Source organism: Ooceraea biroi, chromosome 3, assembly GCF_003672135.1.
Source record: "Ooceraea biroi isolate clonal line C1 chromosome 3, Obir_v5.4, whole genome shotgun sequence".
NCBI classification, from domain to species: Eukaryota; Metazoa; Arthropoda; class Insecta; order Hymenoptera; family Formicidae; genus Ooceraea; species Ooceraea biroi.
The window spans coordinates 12,788,442-12,807,239 of record NC_039508.1 but is presented as its reverse complement, the minus strand read 5'-3'; the positions used below and the strand labels follow the sequence as shown (position 1 = coordinate 12,807,239).

The 18,798-nt window shown below is 42.5% G+C and overlaps 1 protein-coding gene across 2 annotated transcripts in view; it reads left to right on the top strand.

The window, feature by feature from the left end:
* Positions 1-18,798, top strand: part of LOC105277070 (ras-related protein Rab-37) — a 74,586-nt gene that overhangs the window by 22,802 nt on the left and 32,986 nt on the right. Inside the window, exon 1 of one of the 2 annotated variants that reach the window (XM_011335217.3) lies at positions 12,896-13,193. The exons of the other annotated variant lie outside the window; for it this stretch is intronic. The gene's annotated coding sequence lies outside the window, so the exon portion shown is untranslated. Of the gene's footprint in view, positions 1-12,895; positions 13,194-18,798 lie in introns of those variants that run through there. 2 annotated transcript variants of the gene reach the window in all.

Here is an 18,798-nt window from a genome sequence, read left to right as displayed (position 1 = left end):
TCGATAATATATTCTGTTCGTCTTCTTTTTTTTAGCAGAAGTTGTTTTGACGATACGCACGGGCTGGAAAGTGTTGTTTCACTCAGCGACGTTGTATGCTCTTTGTCTGGTACGTTATTAGTTGCGGTACCGACACATGTCGAGCGGAATTACAATGTCGCCACGTGATGACATATTAACGTCTGACAATGTGAGCAACGCATTTATGCATGAGTCCGACGACCATGAGACGCATTCGTATGCGCTCTATGAAGGCTTCGCCTTGATGTTATATATTAACTCACAACTGCGACTTTGGAGTCTTCGATCGTCTACGACGATCTAACGTATCCAAAGAAACTGGAAAAAATCATGAATGCAACAACTGACTCAATTAATTGATGTCAACCCCGAAAAACCAAGCAATTACTGAGATTTGTTCTATTTTCCGCAATTTCTCACTCTCGAGTAATAAATCTCGAGCAAATAAATCGTCTCGCGACTGTAAATTTGTCGCCACTGCGTCCTTTATAACACTATCGTCTGGATTATAGCATGTGTATGAGTTTCAATGGCGAGATATCATCCGACACATCTAGACGGAGATTCTTAAGGCTGAGTTATACGTGTGCAATCGCATGCTGTACGTTTAACTTTGAGAGTTCACGGCTCAAAGTAAACCCTAACTTAGGGCAGACCGGCGGCAAGCCTGTAAATACGACCCACTTGCGCGATGCCGTTGCTCGTACTCCGCGACGAGGGTACACCACTTTTATGCTCCAAATACCGGGGATACATCATTCGCTGCATGAACGGCTTAGTATTCCTCTCCGAGGCGCGACGAGAGAGGCATCACCGTGTACATCGCGAGCACCGAGTAGATCCTGCACGCGCGAGCGACGACGTCGTCGTCTAAAACGTCGGCGTCGCGACGTCAAATGAATATTTATGGCATCTCCTCGAGCGCGCGCGCGCGCGTTCCTTGTCCTGGGGAGAAATTCGGTTTATGGCTTCGTCACCGATTTGCGGAGAAAACGCCGCGGGGCCTCGAGCCCGCTATCTGCAAGAGAGCCATTTGCATTTGATATTTTCGCAGCCCGACCGAGACGATTATCGGGGGCACCAGCCTCGAAAAAGAGTCGCTCGTGCGAACCGGGCCCCTCCCTTTTGTTCTCCACTCGATTCCCCGATCGCTCCCTCGACACGAGCTTTCACGAGTCACCGGAAAGATGGAGAGAGAGAGATATATATATATATAAAGAGAGAGAGAGAAAGAGAAGGAGAACAGGTCGGCGGGATTTACAGAGGCGTTTGTATTGAGGTTTTCAGGTGGCTGGCTCGCTCGCCTTTGATGGAAACACCGGCAGAGAAAGTCTTTGTGATACAAACTATGCAATTACGGGGGAGGATCGTCGGTAGCGACCGACTTGTGGAATCGCTCAGAGTTGCTTTAGCGCGACCTTGGCATTTATAAAGCGCATAGAGCTGGTATGCGTCCGTCGGTTTGCAGTCGGTTAGAATTTTCATGTAGGCTCGATCTGACAGAGGATTTAATCCTCTGCCGTACGAATTTGGTTGGCGGAAAAACGTTTTGCTGGTACGGGGAACGCGCGGTGCGGATGGAATGAAAAATGAAGTACCAAAAAAGCTTCAAACACAGAGAGCCACAGAGGACTTATATATTCGCGCGTATAATGCACATCGCTGTGTTTGCACGTAAAACACTCGAACGGTTCTGCATAGCTCTCTCCGCGTAAAACGAACCCGGAAAAGTATAGAAAAATCTCGCGCGGCTCGTGCGTATTTTCTGCGCGAGGAGATTTTTGTTATCTAACCGTCGCGAGGTTTTGATTTCCGCGGCGGAACAACGTGAAAAATATCGAACATGGACGTTCGAGACCCGTTGATGATTATAGGGCATCGAGTCGCTGCACTTTCCAGTTACGAGAACACGTCTCGTATCTCTCCCGTCTCGAGCGAGCGAACGCGCGCACGCCAACCGCCGTTCGCCAACAGTTTACAGTATCATCGAGAAAGTTGAAATTGCTCTATCAAACGACCCGTCCACCGCGGATTTCTCCGGTAACACGAGTCTATCTCGCGATGTCGGCGTTCGTCTTGGACGCTCTCCCGCATGAAAGTTTCATTTCATTACGGGCTGAGGAACCGCACCGCGAATAAGACGTACGTGGGACCGCAGAGAAATCGTTCGCGCGATTGCCGAAGTGGATTCGAGGCGTGTTCCACGCGTGTTCTTCCTCTCGGTTATTAATATTTAATCAGGCCTACGCGTACGCGGTTCTCGAAATGATCCGCGCGTCTCCCGCATTTTATGCCGGTCGATTCGAATATTCCCCAAGAGCCTCTGAATATCTTCCACGTAAATCGCAATATGAATTCAATAGCAATACCTATTCAATTTCCATCGCGATCAGGTTTTTTACTTGTTATTATCTGATATTGGATATGATCGCTTCTTTCAACACGACGACTAAATATGTAAATCCCTCTATAAGCAGCTTCGAGTCTAATATAGGGAATGTAGGGAATATAGGCTAACGTAGGGCTAATATAATTAAATAATATAGCTAAAGTAAACGCTACTAAAAAGGGAAAGATAATATTATTGTACATTTATATTTTAATTTTAAAACGTAGACCTCTCCCTCTGTATTTCGCACCTGTGTGTTCCTCGTAATCTTTGTGTAATAAAAGCTATATCCTCTCTTGCATAATAATAGGCGTTATTACAATACAAGAAAGAAAGAACGAGTCAAGTGTCCCGTAATCAGTGCACAGACGTGTCCTCCTTGATACTTTTAATCTTTTCAAAGGGAGATCAGACTTAGTTAATTACTGCGAATTCCAGCTTAAGATAAAGACCTGTTATATTTAATCAGCGTCCATCCACTGAACGGAGAGCAGCACTAATTAAACGTTTACGCGTACCAAGTATGCATCTTGTTAATTAATTCCAGCTTGCTCAATTAAGCGCTTCTTCGCTCGAAATCTCAATATTATCTTTAATACGCAACTTGTACGAGCTTGGTCATTTGAACTCATACAAAGTCATCATCGTTAATTAAAGCCATCGCGGTAGTAGAAGAAATGTGTTCGACGAAAGTCTAATAAAAAGAGATTAATCAAATACGCATGTGAGAATAATTAGCATGTTACGCGTGATTTCAGAGTTATGTCCATCTACATGTTTTGATTATGTAATTACTATCTGAATCTGACATTTATCTGCGTTCTGCGATTTGAATCCTATTGATTTTGTGTCGATACGCAGGCTTCCAATTATTATATAATTCGTTAATACACCAATATATACACATTATCCTATTTCACGTATGCACCTTTGTTTAAACAGATGAATAAAACATTCTGCTTAATATAGCAACATTATATTCTTGTCTTACTTTTCACTGGTAATAATATGTGCTCAATTCGTTATAAATAGAGAGAAAGAATCAGTGGAATGGCGAGTGCCTCTCGCGAATGTCTTCGCGTTTTGCCACGACAAAGAATAAAATGGACCGTGATCGCATTGAAAGCCACCGGGGCATAAAGCGGAGATTGCGAGAAAACGGCGAAGCGCGATCTTTGACAAGATACAAAAGGAGAAAAGACAAAGCGTATGCCAGAGTCTCCTCAGTGCTGGGGCATTTGAGCAAAAAAGCCAAGCGGACGGGAGGGGAGAGATGAATAAGGGAGACCGGGAGACGTCATGCGTGATCTCGGGCACGGAAAAAAGGGGTAATCTCCTTTTAAAGGTGCAAAATTGAATGAGATGTCTCGGAGATATCTGAAATGAGATCGTACGAAGCCTCGGATGCATCGCGCGCTCGCGTCGAGCCGTTTTAAATATAAAACCCGCGACGAGTTGAATCTGTGTTTTAGGAACGCGAGTCGGCGATACCGGTTACGTAGGGAAACCTGCTCGTTCCATAACTTTCCTGGATTCTGTCCCCCCGACTCGTAATGCCAACTCGCGCCGATAATCAGCATTTCCCTGCGAAATAAGGAGTGAAAGGCGGGAGTAAGAGCGGAGTCGATTATGGTTTTAAGAGGCGGGCAAGATGGAGGTGAGCGCTCGGCCGCTCTCATTGTGCGCTACCAGAATATCGAGGGTTAACGGGGCAGGGGGAAGGTGGGCAATAAATCACTCGGCCCTGACAGTGCCAAGTTGGGCTGCGCCACGTGACGAAGCAGTTTCGGTTCTTCTGCTCCTTTTCCCCTGTTCCAAACTCACCTTCTTCCTCTTATCCACAAGTCCCGACGCGAAACGTGCCGATTTCCAGGATATTTGCCAAACTGCTTACGCGCTTAGATATATCAATTCCCCCCTCGTTCGTTAAAGCCTCCCTCCATTTTTCATAGAATATCCTTGGACGTTTCAGATGAGAACAGCATTACAAACAGAAAGATAATTGCCGTTTGTTATTTTGTTAGTACAAGATATGCTTTACTATTAGCGAAGCATACGTACTTTCTAACAAAAAATATATATAAAATTTCAAATAAAATTAGAAAGTTTATATGAATAATATGCATTTCACGCTTTATGAAAGATATAAATGTCGTTTACAGAATTACATATATTATAATATAGTATAGAAGTGTTTTTCATATTTTGATTTTCATGTAACAATATCTAGTTGACTATCGAAAGCATCTATTGAACTGAGAGAAAAAGAGAGAGAGAGAGAGATTGCAGTGGATTTCCACTTTACGGCGACACGATTATAGGACAAGCGGGATTGTTCGTGTGTGTGCGCGCGATGTCTGGAGAAAATATTTTAATTAAACACGACCCCGGAGCGATCTATCTCGAGCGAGTAGTGCCTGCGGACCTCGTTACGCCGATCGCGTTACGCCGGCATTTATGACGGAAAAAACGATACTAAGGCAACGCGAGGAAAGTCAGAGGAAAGACACCATCGTGCACCGCGTGCGGTCCTTCCTCGGAGACGCCGGAAATGCATGCTGGGACGCGCCGGCTGGTATCTAGTACACTTAATTAAATTGACGTTGATTAACTGTACCTCCGGTACTCCTCAATAAAATCATCCTGGATCTACGGCTTAATTGCAGAGTCGCGTTAAGTAGGCACCAAAGCGAAGTATGGAATACTACAGAATCTTTTTCTCTCTCTTTTCTCGTCGCGAAATAATCCTTTCACGATCGCGATAATTGACTCCGCGGCTTTAATCGTGATCGTGTAAAAACACGATCTCAGTTCGTGTACACTCGACTTTCAGCCCCGATTGCAATCGCATCTCGCTAATTATTTGAATTCACGGAACTTGTTATAATTCATCTCAACTATGCTGCGCACGTATGGGCCTTTTTTTAATACGTACTAATTCTAAAATTCATGACACGCATATGCATCCGACTTTTTGCGCTTTTTTTTGTTTGCGGATTTGTCTGGTTTTAGCTTTTGCGTCCATTCTTTTAAATGGATCGCGCTAATAATGAACAACTTTATTCGGCGATATTCACTTCACCGAGTGATACTTGACTTCCTTGTGGCCGCTTCCTCCCTGGATCCGTCTATCTCGTAACGCGCACGGTGCAAGGCCAAGAGATCGCCCGTTCGCTTTCTCTTACGAGATACCCCCGAAGCGCGATTTATCGGAGGCCTCGTCGTCGCGCGGTGGCTGCCCGGAGCTTCCACGCTGCGAGAGAAGCGGCGCGTGTACCCGCCGCGCGAATCGCGCAGTTGGCGAGGATCGCCGACTCCAGACGGTACCAGTGTTGCTCGAATCGTTTCGGACCTTTTGCTCTTGCATGCACCAACGTACGAGAGAGGCTTGGACGTTATTCTGGTCACGAACTCGGACCCCCTTTCCGCCCCCTTCTCGTTCACCGTTCTTACTCCACTCCGCCTCTTCGCCTATATTCTTCTTCTTGTTCTTCTTTTACTGTTACTGCTGTTGCTGCTGCTGCTGCTGCAATTTCGTCGTGGCCCCGCGTTGCTTATCAACATTTATGTAGACTTGCTTCGTCAAAAGATCCTCACGCGCACATCGTTGCTACACCGTCGTTAAACAAACGATGTTTTCAGGGAAGGAACGATGCTCGAGTCATAAAGAAATTATTCCAACTGTCAGGGGCTGAAACAAAAGAAGATAAGAGAAACTCGTTAGCGAAAAATTAAAGTTTTCAGTAAATGGAAATTTTTATGTAGCAACATATTGCAGTATAATCGATATTTCATTATTATTGATAGTTGATTTAATAGTGTATAATCTATTAATCAGTCCTGCTACTTATAGTACTTATAGATGACCATGATTAATATCATCAATATCTTAACGTGCAGAAATAAATTAGATTTTGTTTTCTGCATTTATAACGATTCGGTTTTAACGTAACGCGTCGCGTTATCGGGAAACAAAATATTTGTCAACAAAACATTAAAAATCCATCGAGTTCCATTTTATCGAGGAATATGCATACAGAGCCTCTCGAGAGAAAGCGATTATAATCGCGTCGTTATTCCTTCGAAGGTTAATGATCGAAGGGGCATTGCAAAGGTCTATGTCTCACGTTTCTTATCGGCCTGATATAATCGGCGATCATTTAGCTTCCCATAAATCGCCGATACGTAGCGAATTCGCACGTGTAACAAGCGAAGGCGCGAACCCGCTCGCACCTTCGCGCGATGTCCGCAGTCGACAATATCGAATTACTCTTTCAGGCAGCGCGGGCGCGATAAATTGCATCGGAGATTAATCCCACATCTGCCTGTTGCTCTGCCCCGTGTAATCTAATCGAGACCGAGTGTAAACTACATCGCTGGAAGATCAGAGCGTACGCTGTGTGACGAGGGGACCGGCGGACGGACAACATTTGTCGTTGATTATTGGTTTTCGATATTGTGCGCGCGCGTTTCTCTCGAAAATAGTCGGCCGCGTGCTGTACGGTCATCGGTTAGTACGTGTTCGTACGATCGACTAAAGGGATTAAATGCGCGCGATGTGTTTGATATGCTATTTCGAACATGATGATGCATCTCGCACCAGTTCGACCGTGCGCCCGTTGATTTTCCTCATCAAATTGCGCGGCTTCACTGAAGTCAATATTTCACTCGTCGCTAGTCAACGTTACGACTGTTACGGCTTTATGTTTCTCCATAGAGCATTTGCGTATCTCCGAACGACAGATACGGATGCTAGGATCTCTGAGTTCGAAATCGCGCAACAGGGAAAACTTTTCTTTTTTTAAAAAAAAAGTCTCCTTCCTTTCTCCGTATTCTTTCTTTTCCCTCGGGCTCGTCAAATTCATCGAATAACTCTCGCCTTCGTATCATTTCGTTCGGTCCCCACGGGGTCGTATTCATAGAGCAGCTCTCCTATTCCTTGGCTCGGGTTCTCATTTAAAATCCCGTTACGTCTGTTTATCTTTCATTATAATGCACCTCGGCGAACGCGAAAAGATGATTATGCAGAGCCGGAGGTATTCACCCAGTTGTCCCATAGTGAATCTCTTCCATCACGGTGAACCGTATGGAATTACCTGTAAGATCCTTCATCCGGGCCCTACGATGAACAGGTCGGATGAACGGTCCACGCCCTTAAGTACTTTGTGTACTTCTGCCATTTTGGAAACGCGCGAGAGAAAAAGAGTGGGAGGCCCGTACGTGGTCCCGTGTCAGGAAGACGTCCAACATCTGCCAGCGAGGGATGGCACAAACGAAGTCATCTGACCGCTCGTGGTGTGCAAATAACCGCTCTTCCTTCCTTCTTCTTCCCGCATTTTTTCTTCGTTCCCTTTCCTTCCTTCTTCCTTTGGCCGAGGGGATTCTACTCGGTCCCCTATCTTCTTCGTGGCAGGGAAACACACTTCGTTTATGTGGCTGGAGGCGCCCCTATGTGTTTTCTGTATTGCGAGGTCTATGTTGCCAGAGCGGCGGAAGGGGGGCTCGGTGGGACACCCCAGTCGCCGATAGCGATGGATTGGAGTCGCTCGCGACTCGGTCGATGATGGATTACGGGATATCTTGTTCCATTCCCAAAATTGCTGCGCATCGTTTCGGTAATGGAAATATCTCGAGCGTGAGACATGAGCGTCCTTGTTTTCCAGCAAAAATGTCGTCACCGAGATTAACACAACGACTTGCAACTGGTTTCAACCAGTTACTGTTTTATTATTTTCTAGCGAGTTGTGCAAGTTCAGCGGTTGGCATTTAGTTAACCTTTCGTGGAATCAACAACTTTCAGTCTACCGTGTTAAGTATGTGCCATGTCGGCACGCGCGGCACACCACCCTTCCGCGTTGTACGCTACCTACCCCATTTAATGCTTTATTAATTTTTTAGTTGATGACACTTATCTTTTTATACGCGTTACTACGTCACTGCCATCGCTAACCGGGGGTTGAGCTAATAAACTCCGGCCTCCAGGGTCCCCTCGCAGTGGGACGCCCGATGGCAGACTTTGCCAGCTTCGTCCTTCTGTCTGTGTGTATGCGTGTTGAGTTGCACACCCACGCACACGAGAGAAAGGAAGAGTCGGGGCTAACAAAGAGAGAGAAAGATATAGAAGGGGCGCGTATATTAAATGCTCGGACGGCGTATCCCCCGGGGACACGTACGCGGAGATTTCTGCAACAATTGACGAAAAAATCCGAAGCTTGAATTAATAAAATGTATAACAGGAGGGACGTGACATAATGAAAGAAAGAAGCGTTGGAAGCTTTTAATTGTAACTCGAGTGACGTGAAAGAAAGGAAGATACGCAAATCCCCTGTTGTAGTTTCTAATTGGAGAAATTGCAATGAGGAATTTAATAAAGAGTTTATAAATTAAAACTTAAATATTAATCATAAATGAGAAATAAAGAAAGAAAGCAGATGTATAAAAATTAATAACACGTAATATCTTATATGGCACGTGGTTGTCGACTCATGTAACATCCAGGGTAAAAAGGGCGAGGGAGAGAAACGCTGAGCTGCACAGTGCACGATAGCGCAGCAGGTTGATGCAAGATACACAAAACCGCCCGTGAATACAAGATATACGTTCACCGCTAGGTGAAGCTGTCAAATGCATAATTCGTGAAACCGCGAAGTTCACCGATCGGAAATAGGGATTTGTTGCGAAATGGAATTTTGCGGTTAACGCAGGGAACCGTGAAAATTTCGGCGTCACCGACGCGAAATGCATTCGTCGCAGTTCCACGTAACTTTCCAATAAAAACTTGTAATGAGCGCAAATACAGCATCGGCACTTTTCTGTTACATCGCGCGGATTTGCGACAATGGACAAGCCAAGCTTGATGTAAACCTTGCAATTGTTGGATTTTGGCAATCTTATAATCTACATTGATATTTAATGCAAAATATAAATTGACGAAATTGGAAACACAAATCTTTCACTTGTCATGATGATTTTTGGCTATTGAACAAAACAGCTCTTCTCAATCAGTCATCTATGTGTCAACAAATACAAATAATGTCGAGTAATGATAAATTAAAACGATAATTGAAACAAGATTGTGATAGTTCTCATTATTCATATTCGGCTATGTGATTTATTTATTTAACGAGAAAACAGTAACGACCGCAGTATATATGATACATGTTTTGCTAATGACATCGTATTTCGGTAAATTAATATTCTCGCCGTCAGATAAACCACGTCGCAATTTTTAGTAAATAGTTCTCTTTCACAGACAATGTTACGGCCTAAACATTTGCAGGTTAAATAAAATACGAAACTGACTAGTATAAAATATTCTGCGGAACGCGCGTATGAAATATTTAAAACTCGACAGTTGTTCAAATATTTTTTAAATCGGACGAAAAATGTATTGAATCGAGAAACACTGTTATTAAAACACTGTTTGTTTACTACGTCGAGATTGATACAAAACTTTTAATTATAGTTCATCAAAATAAAATTAATGATCCATTTTTATCAATTTTATGAGTCTTCCGCAATTCACATTATTTTTTCTTTATTCTGAAGAGTCTTACAAGATTATTTATTATACGCGATTATATTCTACGCGAATTCCATTTTGGCAATACTTGTTTTATTTTTCCGGAAAAAGATCATATCAGACGCGAAGTTAATTGCATTCCGAGTCTTTTGACATGGTGGAAATCTTATTTGAGCGACAAAAAGACTGACGCATTAATTATCCAAGCACGGAACATACCAGTGCTTTCGAAGAGCAACATTCGCAATCATATAAATCGTTCGGGTATCGCTAAAAGGAACGAGTCACTAGTGGCTTTTTTGCGCTTAGAGCGAGGGAAGCCCGACGAATGATTTCCATAGAGAAAACTTCGAGCCAATTTGTTCGCATCCTGCGTCCCCTGTGGACATCGACAGAGAAAATGTCGATATACGAAAGGTAATTTTTTTCTATTTGGTACTTTGACGTACTAATAAGTGTTGTATCGATTTTACTGACACAGCTGATTCTGCATGCTGATTGACGTCTCACGGTTGAGCCTCAACTGAACGTACCATCACTAAAACTCGCTTTTTCGTTACTTTGCGAATTCTTACACACGTGTGTAGATATATAATCATCAGCAGATATAAATAATTAATGTAATTAAAGTACTTGTGCTCATCTTACAAAACGATTTTGATTTGTAAAGGAACCGCATTGGAGATTGCTTATTTTTCTAGGAAACAACATTGTTTCCTAACAAGAATATTAACAAATCGAATTTTTCTTACTGGAAAATATGTAAATGTTACAAAAGAATATTAGATATAAATATAAGTATCATTTGTATTTGTATTTGTGCACTCGATGGTAATGTATTCTTAAATAAAAAAAATTCTTGTAGAATGGTATAACATTTTTCAAGGAATTGGTTCTACGACTATAATCACTAACAGTGTACCAGGTGGTTTGCAAGATGTTGATTGAGAAAACTTGGATAGCACCCCAGGTGCGTTTACGGACACGAAACGAGTTATCTAAATAAAGGGCCGATTGATCCCTTTGTATCTTCACATGGTGACTTATATATCTTACGATATCGTATCAATAAAGATACTGCCAAACTGTGTAAAAATAAATAACATTGTTTCGTCGTGCAGTAAATCGCGTTAGAAGGTAATGTGACTAATTTCTTCTTGATTACGAATTTGCTTTTAATCCGTTAAACCCTCCATTTCGCAATACATTTAATCTTCTTGCGGATACTGCTAAACCGCACGATTCCGTAGGAGCCGATGAAGGTTTACGAGCACATGGTAATCATGTCAAGTGCGTCGAGATTGCAGGTCGAAGTACTGATTTCGTGACGATAACGCGCGGGACTGATCAAAGGCATTCCCCCTCGTATATCTATCACCTGCTGATCAATCTCGGGGAGAGTTCCGTTTCCTCGGAAGATCGATCTTGGGGAGTCCTGTTGACCTCGTTACCGCCTACTGAGAATTGCCGAAAGGACCTGGGGCGGCGCGGTGACAAACGTTCAGACATTTTTTTCCACTATTTCTGCAATTTCCTCTTAATGGTCAGAGCTGAAACGTCGACGGTACTTCGTTGATCAGACACGCGAAGTTCGGAAGTTCCTGCCCATCGCTCTTAATGACTTTCCACCCCGTCTAGCTCGAACGGACAGGGAAGAGGGGTATTATAGATAATCAGTTTTATACGATTGTTTTTTCCCGGATAGACATCATTTCTCTCTCGGACAGTTTTTGGGAGAATCGTGCATCGAGTGGTGCATGTTGTTGGTTTGAAATTGTTTCATTTGTTACAGTCACATCATTACTTTGATAATATCCTGTGTACGTATCGATAATAAGTAATTTCGAATTTTCCGATAAATGGATTTTCCATATCAGAGCATTAATTCAAAATAAACAACGCGCAGTATTACGAGAGATAGCAGAGGTATTGATCCAATAAAATCATTGCATCCAATGAAAGCTCGATTATGTAAACCAACTCGGTTTTATCCGAAAGATATCCGATATTGTTTATTGCGGAATCCAATACATCCTGCCTTTTATCATTATTTCCTTAGCGGAACGGTATCACAGGATATTAATAATTTTTTAATCACAAGCGGTTGAAGAAGTTTTTTCGCGAATTAAACTTTAGGGACTTTAAGTTTCGCCTTAGTTACAAAGATATACGATGTGTCAAAGTTTCGTAAAGAGATTGCGATAAATAAGATCCCCTCTGAACACCCCCCTCTGTTAAGGAGAAACCGACTGCGAACCGCCCAAGAATACGTCATTAAGAGGTACACGAGTTCGTCGATATAAATCTATATTCTTCGCGACATAAACCCGAATATATTCTAAACCGAACGGAATATCGTAAGCTTCAAGCGCCGTAATAACGATTTGACTCCACTCGGCAAAGTCCCCGAGCCACATCGTCGCCTGAAAATCGCGCCTTAAAAGAAACCCGGCATCTTGCCGCGCTCGCAAAACTACCGCGATATTTCATCGTAATCCCTACCCGGCACTTTTTCCCTTCAGGCATACATTATTCCCTCAAAATCCACGGGGCTACGATAATCCAAACCCAGCCGCGTACCGCACCGCACCGCAACCCCATAATCTGATTTCTCTTCCCGCGTCCTTCGCCACGCGCCGCTTCGATCTATATCGATCTCGCGCATCCCCAATCCAGGCTGATTCCGGGCGAACCGACTACGCGGGCTCGAAAACCTGTTGCCACGAGGTGCCCGTAGTGGCGCGTGCGCTCGCGATCTCTGCAGGGGTGGCAGGAGGGGATTCGGGGAACGGAGACGCACGCGTGTCGTCATGGGAACGCGAGCGGTTCCTGGCTCGCCGACGGCGGCGAGCGTGGAGCGCAGAGAGCGTCGAGACGCTCGCTCGCGCGGGTACTGTTTGCGCGGGTGCGCGGGTGCGGATCGAGCTCCCCCGGAGGGTCGACCGACCGCCGTCAGGTGCCCGGCGCACGCTGTAAGGGGGGGTAGGAAACCCCCGTCACACAGAGAGCGCCGACAGTTTCCCCCAACTGTCGAAGTCGGCAGTTCCCGAACCCGCGCCCGTTCCGCGGGATCTCGCGGAGAGTCTCGCCTCTCGATGCTCTCATCTCGTGAGAGGAAAGTATTCTTTGTTCGCTCTGGCCGACGCCAGTAAACCGACGTTTACATGTGACAGCGCTGTCTATACGTAAACTAGCTGGCGCGATGTCAAAAGTTTCCGCGATTTTTCGCCGGTGTATCAAAATGTTTGTTGACTGATCGGAGTAAGTTGTGTTGCAATCTTTGATTTATCCTGGCTATTACGTGGTGATGTATTGTTAATGTAATGTAATTTTGTATGGTTTTGAAGAATTCGAAACAAATGATCAATATTTTTGTCATTGGTAATATCTGGTCGAACGCTTATTTTAATATTTATTTATTTTAATAAATTTAGTACATAATTTTAGCTGCGGAATTTGTCAGCAGTGTGATATGTGAATTGTTTTGAACACGTTATAATACTGCCACTGCTGAGCGTAACGGCAGTTGCTATTAATTGATTCAAGTTTTACATATTTATACATTTGGCAATATGCATAGAAATATAATTGCATTATTAAGGAATTCATATAACGATGGTTGACGTGGAACTATCCATATCACGTCCATTAAATAATTTGATAATTTGAATCAATCGACGGTATCATTACTACAAAGATTTATGAGTTTTACATGAAATGAACGGCGAACGATATTTGTCGATCGCTTATTTCACGTCTAAAGCATGGTACATGAAATAGAAAAACTGATAAATTTATGTTCGAGAAGCGTAATAGCGTTGAGTTGCGTGTTCTCGACACCTGTCTGGTTGCTTTCGGTTTCGAGCTCGGCATACTCGTTTATTCTGCTATCGCAGAAATTGTAGCGATAAATCCGAGGTAATTATAGTCCGTCGAAACAGCTCTTGGAAGTTGGGAGCAGTCAGTTTTTATCGGTCAATTTCGCTCACTCAATGTAGGCGGTGGTCCCAATCTGTGAAAGTTCTACAAGCTTTGAAAAGATTTTCAGATAAAATCCTCGCTTTGAGAGAATTCAGCTTCTTTGTTTTCCGAGTTAACAATGTCAATCTTATCTAATTGTTCCTTCCTTTGATAAAGAATGAAGAAGACAGTCTTGAAAAAAATTTTCCATTAATTCATAATTTTAGGAAAGAAATAATTTATAAAAATTATGATTTCTTTCGTTATATAGGTTACAGCTTGAAGATTAATTAAGAATATTAACTGGTCAAAAATTAATTACCTTTTAATTATCTTTTAAATATATTAATCTGATTAATAATATGCAACTGAGCAAATTTATTTTACAGAGAATATTTATTTTACAAAAAACAAGATATCGATTCTTCCGTTCTTGTTCGAGTGGAGAACAAGCTCTGGACGGTCTCTAAATTCTCTTTTTCTATCATTATACGTGGACAAGGCTGTTTTTCTGAGTTTGACAAAGCATGTAACTTTATTAAACCCGGAGTCGCGCGACTAAACGTATGTCTCCTCCGATCTGATACAACTCTCCAATTTTATGCGCCGCCTTATCGAAATCCGATTCTCTCGATTTGCGGACGGATTGTAATCGTAACTGATTTAGCCGTCGAATAATTTCTGCTAACCCGAATTCCTCGAGATCACGCTGACCACACTATATTCGTCAATTAATTGTTTCATCGATCACCGAGCAGAACGCGATTTCTACCCTGTCAGAAATCACGTTGAACTTTCTGAAACAGAAACTTTGCGAAACAGAAAGTAAATATGTTATAGTGTACGCTATGGTCAGTCTTTACCTTGCTAATTATTCAGAGTTTATGTTTGCGAGGAGCTGACGGAAACTGCCGCTTTGAAATTCAATATTGGAGACAAGTACCCATCAAGAGTAATTAAAATTTGTTCACTATTCATAGATCTACAGTGCCCTTGTTACTCCAGTTTCAAAGCTGAATACGAATTTCAGAATAATGAAGACTCGCTAATTAAACATCGCGTATTATTTCTTCGTGCATTATTAGTAAAATTTAAAAGCGCGAAGCATTAGTAATCCCATCACGCCGTTCACACCCACAGAAAAGATTTCTGGACTTAATGCTATTACTCTTTAATCTATCATAAAATAAGATCGATATAGCGATAATCATATTTATTATTGAAAAGAAGCATATTTTAATCTTGAATAGAAAATTCGAAAATCTAGATTAAAATAATCTTGGTGCTATCTCATTAATTTTCTCAGAAGGATTTCGATAAAAACTTGTAGCAAGTTCAAAATATTCTTGATTTAAGAATATTGTGAGATCTAAAAGACATCTTATTCTATTCTTGTAAGAGAATTTGTAGAATCTGCACAAAACGGCCAATATTTATGTGTTGCAATCGAAAATCGGGAAAGTGTTTCTGTGTTTCTGTTATTTACAATGAATAAGTGCAATACTCTACAAGAAATATTAAAAGATATGGAAATGTCTTATCTCAAATCTTATTTCTCAAGTAAGTATATTGTATATACTTACTTACATTTCCATATCTTTTAATATTTCTTGTAGAGTATTGCACTTATTCATTGTAAATAACAGAAACACCTTCCCGATTTTCGATTGCAACACATAAATATTGGCCGTTTTATCGAAATAAAGGACGCAGAAGCGCCGAGTCGACGAGCGACTGTGAGAAAATGATGCGTCGACATCGACAAAGCCTACTATAAAGTGGCGCTAATATCAAATTATTCTACGTACAAGAATATATAAGCATAAATTTGTATATGTTACTCTTGTCTGAAGACAGTAAGACAATCTTATTTAATTCGAGAGAGAAGAATAGAAATTACTGATTTAAATTAAAAATTGTTTTATTTTCATATTTTTTATACTTGTAATACGATTAAATTAGTCAAGAATATTTTTCGTCTTGTTATTAGAAATCCTTTCTGAGGGTGCATACGTTACTGCATTTGTAGCGAATCGGTTTTATTCGCAAACAATCGAGAGGTCGTACTCGTCGTATCGGTAGATCTTACCGTGTACACCCGCATTTCGATATTATCCGGCAGCGTTTTTTAGCGGCGGCGCGCTAATTAATGAACATTTCCTCGATTCGATTCGACGATTCGAGTAATGCGATAAATACGATTGAAACAAAAAAAACACGAAAATCCCGCTCGCGAGGTATCGTTAACGGATCTACGGCAATCGGTGTCCAATTAATTATCCCCACGGTGGCCGAACAAAAGGCCGACGAGATGTACGGGGCTCGAATATGCGCGAGCGTCTCGCCATTCAGAGAACGGTCCCGGTTACAGCATAGGCCGACTGAACTTTGAACCAATTACCGTTTCATTAGCGACTTAATTAGTCAGGCGGGATAAATGTATCGGCGTGACCGGCTAGACGCTGAATCGTGAGTTGTAGGCGGCGTGAAAACCCGTCGTGTTACCAGAGTGTCGCGATCCCTCCTTCGCGAAAGTTGAAGCAAAGTTGAAGCATAAAAGCATAAAAGTTGAAGCATAAAAAAAATGAAGCAGTTTGTCACGGACGGAATGTTCCGGAACGACGGATGAACATTTCATCGCCATTTATCTGACCGATATACCCATTTTGTCTTCAAAGAAAGGAAGAAGTGATCGTTAGCGTACGCGAAATTCTAGATATATTCTAGATGCAATTTCAGATCTCAGTCTGCGATTATTACTGACCTAGCAGTAAGTATGTCAGCGATCGACGGCTATTAAAGGAAGATTAACGTATTCAGAAAGGCGCAAATCATGGAATTCTCGCGTGATCAGCGCGAAGCAGTTCGCATTTTCGTGGCGTTGGCGTTCGCGGGAGTGAGACGTTTCCAGGGACGTTACGCGGCAGGCCGCTTTTATCTCGTTTCACACCGAGGATGTAAAATCAGGACGAAACGCGGAAAAGAAATCACCTTGACGCGTAGTTATCGCTGGAACTTCCCGCGCAGCTCGTTACGTCGCGCCGATATACTCGGTGAGTTCCGTAAGAGTGCTAATGAGGGACAAAGCGAAACTTTTGCCGAACAGAAACATACGAACGTGAACGCTCATGTGGCTCGCGCAGCGACAAGTCCATAATTAGCAGTGCAGAGCGGCGCAACTGCTGTTCATTTTCTTCCCGTCTTTTTTTTAAGTATTGTGCCACTCTTGTGACAATTATGTGAACTCAGCAAGAGGAAGTTAGCTTAAAGCTCTTCCACGAAACTGGCTAATTGTTAATCGCTAATTATTTATTTTGTAGTACTCTCATTATTATTGCAATGGCAAATTGTTTATACTTATCGGTATCAGTATACAAAGATAAAAAGATTTCTATTGGTTGGATGCTTAATTTATCTAATGCTAAAGTCGGTATCTGATTCTGAAGAGAATCTTTACGATACGTATCCGGCGTAATCTTCTCGTCTTTTTCCTCAATGCTATCTATTTTTCGTCAAGACCAGGAACATGTCGCTGCCCACTTTTCCTTCCTGGATAGAACGGAAACTTGGCCGCGCTACGCTCGATGCGTTAATTACCGCACGCTTTTCCCCCGATGTGAATGTATTATACTTGAGGCCCCCTCCGTGCGATCGCTCCACAGAGACCGCACTTCCTGGTTCTTTCTTCGAGATGAAAGGGCTTCGACCTTTCCGCTACTTTCAGGCGTTGCGTTTCCAAGGGTGAGGGTGCCGACACGGTCGCCGACCTTGTCGCACGCATCAATGTTCCGTCATCATCATCTTCGAGAAGGGAGTCTCAGGCTGAAGGACGACCATTTTTCAGGTCATCTCCACCCACCGCGTAACGTTTCATCCCACGAGGATCGCGATCGATGTAAGGGAGGGAGATCAGGGTGAATAATCGCCGAGTTCGCCCGCCCCTTTGGCTCAACTCAAAATTTATAACCAACAATCGTCACCAGCCACGATTTTGGTGATCGCATATTTTTCCAGAAGAGACAATTCCGATGTGGATTTATTCGTGAATGTGCGGAGGGTGGCGTATGAGGGTTTGTTGATTGACGACGAGAGAAATAGTGATGTATCGAACGGTGAGTGCGTCGCTCAGAGAGAAAGGCCGAAATGTTGAAGGACGCCGCTATTTCAACGTTATTATAAACTTTGACGACACGTGCAACTATTTATCGACGTTAATTAAATGACGAGGAATGTTCGAGAGTTTATTTTACTTTACTTCCTGTCTTCATAGTGGATATAATAACTACGTCATCATATAATAACATCCGCAATTCGCTGGATGAGATATTTGCGATCGCACAAAAAGAGAGAGATAGGTATATACAATAGAATGTGTATATACATATACAGGGTGTCCCGGGTTTTAACCGACAAACTGCGGGAGCATATTCTACTAGTGGAAATAAGAAAAAATTCTTATATCGAGTTTGCTTAGAAATGCTTTATTACAAAGTTATAAACCAATATTGAAAAGAAATATCAGATAAGTAACAACGGAACATAGTGTAGAATTTGGAAGGTCGAAGATGTTTATGTTATGTGTATTCATGTTCACTAGCAATTACTATCAAAATGCCAAAAGTGTTTTCAAATGAGGAATACACTGATATTCATTTCGTGTACGGATTCTGTGACGGAAATGCACGAGCTGCCGTACGAGAGTATCAACGTAGATTTCCTAACAGGAGAGTACCAGATAGATTTAAAGCAACGAATTACTAATTCAGTTACTGAGATGCAACAAAATTTTCAGGAATGTCGTACTATAACAAATTCTGTACTACGTCGACGTCTAGCTTGTATCGATGTGCAAGGACAACATTTTGAAATGCGTCACTAAATCATTGCGTAGATAATTTTTATTTTT